This window comes from Thalassophryne amazonica, chromosome 9 (assembly GCF_902500255.1).
Source record: "Thalassophryne amazonica chromosome 9, fThaAma1.1, whole genome shotgun sequence".
NCBI classification, from domain to species: Eukaryota; Metazoa; Chordata; class Actinopteri; order Batrachoidiformes; family Batrachoididae; genus Thalassophryne; species Thalassophryne amazonica.
In genome coordinates this window covers 59,494,419-59,505,690 of record NC_047111.1, presented here as the reverse complement: position 1 = coordinate 59,505,690, position 11,272 = coordinate 59,494,419, and positions in this window count along the sequence as shown.

Below are 11,272 nucleotides of genomic sequence, written 5' to 3'. Positions count from 1 at the left end.
TCCGTTGGAAGACTTAAGGACAAGTTGGAACATGTCCAGCTGTTAAACAATTTCTCAGATACTCACTCTACTGAAAGCCATCAAAAGCCGCCTGGTTTTTACAAATGGTTATCAACACGGAGGTGACAGGCGTGAAAAAACTCACGTATGCGCACGAGGGTTCAAGGTTGGCTGATGTAATCGCACGTGATTCAAATCCATATAGTTTTTGAAAAAAATAAAAAGGTACGTTACTTTTCTCACAGACCTCGTATTTGCACTGTGACAATGTTCACATTAGATCATCTCACCCTTTTTCTTTCTTTTTTTGGGGGGGTGTGACACACTGTTCATATACACTGTATATATATATATATATATATATATATATATATATATATATATATATATATATATATATATATACAGCTGAGTTGATCCTTGTCATTTGATTGGTGCTTTGTATGTCACATGACATGGGTTATTCGTTCGATTTACAGTTCAAATTTGGTTCCATACATTTTGTCCCATTGCACACTGTGAACCTTGCCCACACACACACTAGTGGGGATGGTGTTTAGCTAAACATGGCGGCGTTTGTTTAGCTGATGGACGACGATTTGAATAAATTAATTGATGGTGCTAATTTTTCTAACACACACACACAAAAACCAAGTCCACTACGCCATAAGCTGTCTGGAGGCACAAAGAGCTGTTAGGATGAAAACCTGGGCAAATTTCTGATGTGATTTTTTTCGCTGCACTGAGGAAGTACACTGTCTTTGGAAGTTTCATAGACTACATCGTCAGAATTATTTTTGAACTACCCAACTGTTTGACTGAGAACAATTTTGGAGTATTTTTTTCAAGTTCGTGTTGGACTGTTGATGTCAAAGCACCAGTGACTAACACCAAAATATACGTCCCTTTTCTGTTTATAAATTAATATAATATCACACGACAAGGATCTATTTAGCAGTTTATATAAAACAAATAATGAATGCTTTTACATTCTTTCAATGGAACGAATATTTAATTCAGTGAACGCTGGAATCCTGGAATCTTTCACCTCCATGAAATATTTGTACCAATGAACTTAAACATTCCTTATTTGTATACCACTTACCAGAGGTGGGACAAAGTCACCATCAAGTCACTCTCAAGTGATGAATCAGCAAGTCTCAAGTCATAATCACCACCAATTGTTTGCAAGCTGACTTGAGACTTGATGTTGGGAAAGTGTAAGTACACGGACCCATAACAGGGGGCGCAAATGAACGGACAATGGAATAGGTCAAATAACACACTTTACTGTTGTGAAAATGCACAACAAGAACAACAGATTACAATAATGGACAAAGTCAAATTCACACAGGTGTCGTGTGGGCAGGCTCGAAGATAGGAGACGCCTCTCCAAAGTAGAACCGGAACCACACGGTTTCCTCCGCCACCAGACCCCGGGAATACTGGAGCCGCCAAGTCCCGAACTCCCAGGTGGCCACTGCCTCCGCGTGTCGGACCTCGTACTGCTGGCGAGGAACAAAGGACAATTAAAGGAGGGCGCGTTCGCACCCAGGAATCCGAACGGCAGGTAAGTTACCTCCACCTCTCGTTGGAAAATACTCTCAGAGCAATGCACAAAAGTCACAAAGATCACTGTTAAACAGTCAGCTGAGCACGTTACCTTCTCGGTAGAAACGATATCTCGGCAAAGAGGTGGAGACGTCGTCCTGCTGATATACTCCTGCCGATCAGATGATTGGTAACAGCTGTTGCAGGTAATGCGTGACAGCTGTCACCCTGGCTGCTCCTGTGAGGCGGCTGCGCCCTCTGGTGCCTGGAGCCCGCACTCCAGACAGGGCGCCCTCTGGTGGTGGGCCAGCAGTACCTCCTCTTCTGGCGGCCCACACAACAGGACCCCCCCCTCAACGGGCGCCTCCTGTCCGGGTCGCGGCGGTAGAAATCGGCCAGGAGGGCCGGGTCCAGGATGAAGCTCCTCTTCACCCAGGAGCGTTCTTCAGGTCCGTACCCCTCCCAGTCCACCAAATACTGGAAGCCCCGGCCCATCCTATGGACATCTAAGAGCCGGCGCACAGCCCAAGCCGGCTCGCCATCGATGATCCGGGCAGGAGGTGGTGCCGGACCGGGAGTACAGAGGGGTGAGGTGTGATGGGGCTTGATCCGGGACACGTGGAAAACGGGATGGATCCGCAGTGAGGCCGGAAGCTGAAGCCTCACTGCGGCTGGACTGATGACCTTGATGATTTTGAACGGACCGATATACCGGTCCTGCAGCTTAGGGGAGTCCACTTGAAGAGGTATGTCCTTGGTAGACAACCACACTGCCTGCCCTGGCCGGTACGTAGGGGCCGGGGTCCGCCGACGGTCTGCATGGGCCTTTGTCCTCATCCGGGCCCTCAGCAAGGCAGAACGGGCGGCACGCCACACCCGACGGCACTTCCGTAGGTGGGCCTGGACCGAGGGCACACCGACCTCTCCCTCAACCACCGGAAACAAAGGAGGTTGGTACCCCAGACATACCTCGAAAGGGGAGAGGCCGGTGGCTGAAGACACCTGGCTGTTATGGGCATACTCGATCCAGGCCAGATGGGTACTCCAGGCCGCCAGGTGCACGGCTGTCATGCAATGCAGGGCCTGCTCCATCTCCTGATTGGCCCGTTCTGCTTGCCCGTTGGTCTGGGGATGATACCCGGATGAGAGACTCACCGTGGCCCCCAGTTCCCGGCAGAAGCTCCTCCAGACGTGCGAGGAGAACTGGGGGCCACGATCGGAGACGATGTCTGTTGGGATCCCATGCAGCCGGACGACGTGGTGAACCAGGAGGTCCGCTGTCTCCTGGGCCGTCGGGAGCTTCGGGAGGGCCACGAAGTGGGCCGCCTTGGAGAATCGGTCCACTATCGTGAGGATGGTGGTGTTGCCCTGGGACGGCGGGAGGCCCGTGACAAAATCCAGGCCGATGTGGGACCAGGGGCGATGGGGCACGGGCAGCGGCTGGAGCAGTCCCGAAGCCCTGCGATGGTCAGCCTTGCCCCTGGCGCAGGTGGTGCAGGCCTGGATATAGTCCCGGACGTCGGCCTCTAGGGACACCCACCAGAAGCGCTGCTGGACAACTGCCATGGTTCTTCGCACCCCTGGATGACAGGAGAGCATAGAGCCGTGACAGAAGTCCAAGACTGCAGCCCTAGCTTCTGGTGGGACGTAGAGTCTGTTCTTCGGCCCAGTTCCGGGGTCCGGGCTTCATGCCAGGGCCTCCCGGACGGTTCTCTCTACGTCCCAGGTGAGGGTGGCCACGATAGTGGACTCCGGGATGATGGGTTCCGGTGGATCCGACAACTCCGTTTTGACTTCATCTTCATGTACCCGGGACAAGGCATCCGATTTCTGGTTCTTGGTCCCGGGACGGTAGGTGATCCGGAAGTCAAAACGGCCGAAGAACAGTGACCAGCGGGCTTGCCTGGGGTTCAGCTGCTTGGCGGTCCTGATATACTCCAGGTTCCGGTGGTCAGTGAAAACCGTGAATGGCACGGACGTTCCCTCCAACAGGTGTCTCCACTCTTCAAGGGCCTCTTTCACTGCAAGGAGTTCTCGATTGCCGACGTCATAGTTCCGTTCGGCCGGGGTCAACCTGCGGGAAAAATAGGCACACGGGTGAAGGACCTTATCGGTCTTCCCGCTCTGGGAAAGCACAGCTCCTATCCCTGAGTCCGAGGCGTCCACTTCAACCACTAACTGGCGACTAGGATCGGGCTGCACCAGAACGGGTGCAGACGAGAAGCGCCGTTTCAACTCCTTGAACGCGGCATCGCAACGATCCGACCAGGTGAAGGGGACTTTTGGTGAGGTCAGGGCTGTCAGAGGGCTAACTACCTGACTGTAGCCCTTAATGAACCTCCTGTAGAAATTTGCAAAGCCGAGGAACTGTTGCAGCTTCCTACGGCTAGTGGGTTGGGGCCAGTCTCTCACCGCCGCAACCTTGGCCGGATCAGGAGCGACGGAGTTGGGGGAGATGATAAACCCCAGGAAGGACAAAGATGTGCGGTGGAACTCACACTTCTCGCCCTTCACAAACAGCCGGTTCTCCAACAACCGCTGCAGGACCTGACGTACATGCCGGACATGAGTCTCAGGATCCGGAGAAAAGATGAGTATATCGTCTAGATATACGAAGACGAATCGGTGCAGGAAATCCCGCAAGACATCATTAACCAATGCTTGGAACGTCGCGGGGGCGTTTGTGAGGCCGAACGGCATGACCAGGTACTCAAAGTGACCTAACGGGGTGTTAAATGCCGTCTTCCACTCGTCTCCCTTCTGGATCCAAACCAGGTGGTACGCATTTCTAAGGTCTAGCTTCGTTAATATTTGGGCTCCATGCAGGGGCGTGAACACTGAATCCAACAAGGGCAATGGGTATCGGTTACGAACCGTGATTTCGTTCAGCCCCCGGTAATCAATGCATGGACGTAGTCCGCCATCCTTTTTTCCCACAAAAAAGAAACCTGTACCCATCGGGGAAGTGGAATTCCGGATCAACCCGGCAGCTAAAGAGTCCCGGATGTAGGTCTCCATTGATTCGCACTCAGGTCGTGAGAGGTTGTACAGCCTGCTGGACGGGAACTCAACGCCTGGAACCAAATCAATGGCACAATCATACAGACGGTGGGGGGGAAGGGTGAGCGCCAGATCCTTACTGAACACATCCACAAGGTCATGGTACTCCACCGGCACCGTCCCTAGATTGGGCGGGACTCTGACCTCCTCCTTAGCCTGGGAACCGGGAGGAACCGAGGAACCTAAACATACCCGATGGCAGGTCTCGCTCCACTGAACCACTACCCCGGACGGCCAATCGATCCGGGGATTGTGTTTTAACATCCAGGGGAACCCTAAAATCACACGGGAGGTAGTAGGAGTCACAAAAAACTCGATCTCCTCCCGGTGATTTCCTGACACCACCAGAGTTACAGGTGGTGTCTTATGTGTGATTATAGGGAGTAGGGAGCCATCTAGTGCCCGCACCTGCACAGGAGAGGTAAGCGCCACCAGAGGGAGCCCTATCTCCCGGGCCCATCTGCTGTCCAACAGATTCCCTTCAGAGCCTGTGTCCACCAGTGCTGGGGCCTTCAGGGTTAAATCCTCATAAAGGATTGTAACTGGGAGTCGTGTGGCAATGTGGGTGTGTCCCACGTGAATGTCTCGGCCCACCCCTAGCCCAGTCTCTAGGGGCGGGCGTTGGTGTTTAACCGCTCGGGGCAGTCTCTTACCTGGTGCTCTATCGAGCCACAAACAAAACACGCTCCGCGGGCCAGCCTCCTCTGTCTATCTGGCGCCCTAAATGTGGCCCTGCTCGTGTCCATAGCTTCGTCAGCAGGGGGAGCTGTAACCACACGGAGCGTAGGGGCCGTGGAGCGTGGGGAGGGCTGGACGCGGTCGGAACCGGAAGGGAGAGGGACGGCGCGTGCCCGGCCACGCCCTTCGTCTCGTTCCCGACGGCGTTCTTCTAACCGATTGTCTAATCGTATAACTAGATCAATAAGCCCATCTAAATCTCGCGGTTCGTCCTTAGCCACCAGGTGCTCCTTTAGGACCAACGACAGTCCGTTTACAAAGGCAGCGCGGAGGGCAGTGCTATTCCAGCCGGACCTCGCAGCCGCGATGCGGAAGTCGACTGCATAGGCAGCTGCGCTCCGGCGCCCCTGTCTCATTGACAGCAGCATGGCTGAAGCAGTCTCTCCTCTATTTGGGTGATCGAACACTGTTCTGAACTCCCTCACAAACCCATCATATGTCAGAAGGAGCCGTGAATTCTGCTCCCAGAGCGCTGTAGCCCAAGCGCGTGCCTCACCGCGAAGCAGGTTTATTACATAAGCTATCTTGCTAGCATCAGTCGCGTACATGACAGGACGTTGTGCGAAGACGAGCGAACACTGCATAAGGAAGTCCGCGCACGTCTCCACACAACCTCCGTACGGCTCTGGAGGGCTTATGTATGCTTCCGGGGAAGGTGGGAGGGGGCGTTGAACGACCTATGGAACGTCACTGTTACGCACAGGGTCGACAGGAGGGAGAGCCGCAGCAGCGCCCTGAGGGCGTGCTTCCACCTGTGCGGCGAGAGCCTCCACCCTGCGGTTAAGGAGGACGTTCTGCTCGGTCATTAAATCCAACCGAGCCGTGAAAGCGGTGAGGATCCGCTGCAACTCACCGACCATTCCTCCTGCGGACGCCTGTGCGCCCTGTTCTTCCATTGGCCGTTCAACAGCCGGTTGACGCCCCTCGGGATCCATGACGTTGGTCGAGATATCCTGTTGGGAAAGTGTAAGTACACGGACCCACAACAGGGGGCGCAAATGAAGGGACAATGGAATAGGTCAAATAACACTTTACTGTTGTGAAAATGCACAACAAGAACAACAGATTACAATAATGGACAAAGTCAAATTCACACAGGTGTCGTGTGGGCAGGCTCGAAGATAGGAGACGCCTCTCCAAAGTAGAACCGGAACCACACGGTTTCCTCCGCCACCAGACCCCGGGAATACTGGAGCCGCCAAGTCCCGAACTCCCAGGTGGCCACTGCCTCCGCGTGTCGGACCTGGTACTGCTGGCGAGGAACAAAGGACAATTAAAGGAGGGCGCGTTCGCACCCAGGAATCCGAACGGCAGGTAAGTTACCTCCACCTCTCGTTGGAAAATACTCTCAGAGCAATGCACAAAAGTCACAAAGATCACTGTTAAACAGTCAGCTGAGCACGTTACCTTCTCGGTAGAAACGATATCTCGGCAAAGAGGTGGAGACCTGCTGATATACTCCTGCCGATCAGATCAATCAATCAATCAATCAATTTTTTTATATAGCGCCAAATCACAACAAACAGTTGCCCCAAGGCGCTTTATATTGTAAGGCAAGGCCATACAATAATTATGTAAAACCCCAACGGTCAAAACGACCCCCTGTGAGCAAGCACTTGGCTACAGTGTGAAGGAAAAACTCCCTTTTAACAGGAAGAAACCTCCAGCAGAACCAGGCTCAGGGAGGGGCAGTCTTCTGCTGGGACTGGTTGGGGCTGAGGGAGAGAACCAGGAAAAAGACATGCTGTGGAGGGAAGCAGAGATCGATCACTAATGATTAAATGCAGAGTGGTGCATACAGAGCAAAAAGAGAAAGAAACAGTGCATCATGGGAACCCCCCAGCAGTCTACGTCTATAGCAGCATAACTAAGGGATGGTTTAGGGTCACCTGATCCAGCCCTAACTATAAGCTTTAGCAAAAAGGAAAGTTTTAAGCCTAATCTTAAAAGTAGAGAGGGTGTCTGTCTCCCTGATCTGAATTGGGAGCTGGTTCCACAGGAGAGGAGCCTGAAAGCTGAAGGCTCTGCCTCCCATTCTACTCTTACAAACCCTAGGAACTACAAGTAAGCCTGCAGTCTGAGAGCGAAGCGCTCTATTGGGGTGATATGGTACTACGAGGTCCCTAAGATAAGATGGGACCTGATTATTCAAAACCTTATAAGTAAGAAGAAGAATTTTAATTCTATTCTAGAATTAACAGGAAGCCAATGAAGAGAGGCCAATATGGGTGAGATATGCTCTCTCCTTCTAGTCCCCGTCAGTACTCTAGCTGCAGCATTTTGAATTAACTGAAGGCTTTTTAGGGAACTTTTAGGACAACCTGATAATAATGAATTACAATAGTCCAGCCTAGAGGAAATAAATGCATGAATTAGTTTTTCAGCATCACTCTGAGACAAGACCTTTCTGATTTTAGAGATATTGCGTAAATGCAAAAAAGCAGTCCTACATATTTGTTTAATATGCGCTTTGAATGACATATCCTGATCAAAAATGACTCCAAGATTTCTCACAGTATTACTAGAGGTCAGGGTAATGCCATCCAGAGTAAGGAATTTTATGGTCAACAGTATCAAAAGCAGCACTGAGGTCTAACAGAACAAGCACAGAGATGAGTCCACTGTCCGAGGCCATAAGAAGATCATTTGTAACCTTCACTAATGCTGTTTCTGTACTATGATGAATTCTAAAACCTGACTGAAACTCTTCAAATAGACCATTCCTCTGCAGATGATCAGTTAGCTGTTTTACAACTACCCTTTCAAGAATTTTTGAGAGAAAAGGAAGGTTGGAGATTGGCCTATAATTAGCTAAGATAGCTGGGTCAAGTGATGGCTTTTTAAGTAATGGTTTAATTACTGCCACCTTAAAAGCCTGTGGTACATAGCCAACTAACAAAGATAGATTGATCATATTTAAGATCGAAGCATTAAATAATGGTAGGGCTTCCTTGAGCAGCCTGGTAGGAATGGGGTCTAATAAACATGTTGATGGTTTGGATGAAGTAACTAATGAAAATAACTCAGACAGAACAATCGGAGAGAAAGAGTCTAACCAAATACCGGCATCACTGAAAGCAGCCAAAGATAACGATACGTCTTTGGGATGTTATGAGTAATTTTTTCTCTAATAGTTAAAATTTTGTTAGCAAAGAAAGTCATGAAGTCATTACTAGTTAAAGTTAATGGAATATTCAGCTCAATAGAGCTCTGACTCTTTGTCAGCCTGGCTACAGTGCTGAAAAGAAACCTGGGGTTGTTCTTATTTACTTCAATTAGTGATGAGTAGAAAGATGTCCTAGCTTTACGGTGGGCTTTTTTTAGAGCAACAGACTCTTTTTCCAGGCTAAGTGAAGATCTTCTAAATTAGTGAGACGCCATTTCCTCTCCAACTTACGGGTTATCTGCTTTAAGCTACGAGTTTGTGAGTTATACCACGGAGTCAGACACTTCTGATTTAAAGCTCTCTTTTTCAGAGGAGCTACAGCATCCAAAGTTGTCTTCAATGAGGATGTAAAACTATTGACGAGATACTCTATCTCCCTTACAGAGTTTAGGTAGCTACTCTGCACTGTGTTGGTATATGGCATTAGAGAACATAAAGAAGGAATCATATCCTTAAACCTAGTTACAGCGCTTTCTGAAAGACTTCTAATGTAATGAAACTTATTCCCCACTGCTGGGTAGTCCATCAGAGTAAATGTAAATGTTATTAAGAAATGATCAGACAGAAGGGAGTTTTCAGGGAATACTGTTAAGTCTTCTATTTCCATACCATAAGTCAGAACAAGATCTAAGATATGATTAAAGTGGTGGGTGGACTCATTTACTTTTTGAGCAAAGCCAATAGAGTCTAATAATAGATTAAATGCAGTGTTGAGGCTGTCATTCTCAGCATCTGTGTGGATGTTAAAATCGCCCACTATAATTATCTTATCTGAGCTAAGCACTAAGTCAGACAAAAGGTCTGAAAATTCACAGAGAAACTCACAGTAACGACCAGGTGGACGATAGATAATAACAAATAAAACTGGTTTTTGGGACTTCCAATTTGGATGGACAAGACTAAGAGACAAGCTTTCAAATGAATTAAAGCTCTGTCTGGGTTTTTGATTAATTAATAAGCTGGAATGGAAGATTGCTGCTAATCCTCCGCCTCGGCCCGTGCTACGAGCATTCTGACAGTTAGTGTGACTCGGGGGTGTTGACTCATTTAAACTAACATATTCATCCTGCTGTAACCAGGTTTCTGTAAGGCAGAATAAATCAATATGTTGATCAATTATTATATCATTTACCAACAGGGACTTAGAAGAGAGAGACCTAATGTTTAATAGACCACATTTAACTGTTTTAGTCTGTGGTGCAGTTGAAGGTGCTATATTATTTTTTCTTTTTGAATTTTTATGCTTAAATAGATTTTTGCTGGTTATTGGTGGTCTGGGAGCAGGCACCGTCTCTACGGGGATGGGGTAATGAGGGGATGGCAGGGGGAGAGAAGCTGCAGAGAGGTGTGTAAGACTACAACTCTGCTTCCTGGTCCCAACCCTGGATAGTCACAGTTTGGAGGATTTAAGAAAATTGGCCAGATTTCTAGAAATGAGAGCTGCTCCATCCAAAGTGGGATGGATGCCGTCTCTCCTAACAAGACCAGGTTTTCCCCAGAAGATTTGCCAATTATCTATGAAGCCCACCTCATTTTTTGGACACCACTCAGACAGCCAGCAATTCAAGGAGAACATGCGGCTAAACATGTCACTCCCGGTCTGATTGGGGAGGAGCCCAGAGAAAACTACAGAGTCCGACATTGTTTTTGCAAAGTTACACACCGATTTAATGTTAATTTTAGTGACCTCCGATTGGCGTAACCGAGTGTCATTACTGCCGACGTGAATTACAATCTTACCAAATTTACGCTTAGCCTTAGCCAGCAGTTTCAAATTTCCTTCAATGTCGCCTGCTCTGGCCCCCGGAAGACAATTGACTATGGTTGCTGGTGTCGCTAACTTCACATTTCTCAAAACAGAGTCGCCAATAACCAGAGTTTGATCCTCGGCGGGTGTATCGTCGAGTGGGGAAAAACGGTTAGAGATGTTAGAGATGTGAACGGGTTGGCGGTGTACACAGGGCTTCTGTTTAGGGCTACGCTTCCTCCTCACAGTCACCCAGTCAGCCTGCTTTCGTATGATTGGTAACAGCTGTTGCAGGTAATGCGTGACAGCTGTCACCATGGCTGCTCCTGTGAGGCGGCTGCGCCCTCTGGTGCCTGGAGCCCGCACTCCAGACAGGGCGCCCTCTGGTGGTGGGCCAGCAGTACCTCCTCTTCTGGCGGCCCACACAACACTTGACTTGGGACTTGCAGATTAATAACTTGACTTTGACTTTATCCCACCACTGCCACTTACTGTGCAATTTTGGTACTATACAATTCGTGCTATTGCACGCTTACACGAGCAGTGACAGCAGTTAGCTTAAAAACAAACATGGCAGCAGCTGCTCATTCTTCGCCTCATTGAATGGAACAGCCATCCTTCACCTCATGAAATATTCTTGTCATTGTACTTATAAACATTCACTATTTGAGGGCAAAACTGAAATAAATTGTTGTTGTTAAATAAAATGGAATATGTACAGCAAGGGGAAATTAGTAGTATTTGTAAAATTGTGTATCCAGCTATGGACATATACAGTATAGAAAGCAATCTGCCTCAAACTAAAAATGTATCATTTATCAATAAATAAATGCATAAAGATTAACCTGTGTAGGATTTTTCAACATTTACAAATGAATTATTTATTTTCTATTATTACAAATACATGATGTATTTTAGATTATTTTTGCAACACAGATGAATTTTGATTTAAATGTTTAAAACATTATTAACTTGAATCTTAATTTAATCATTGCTAAAATTCTCAGCCT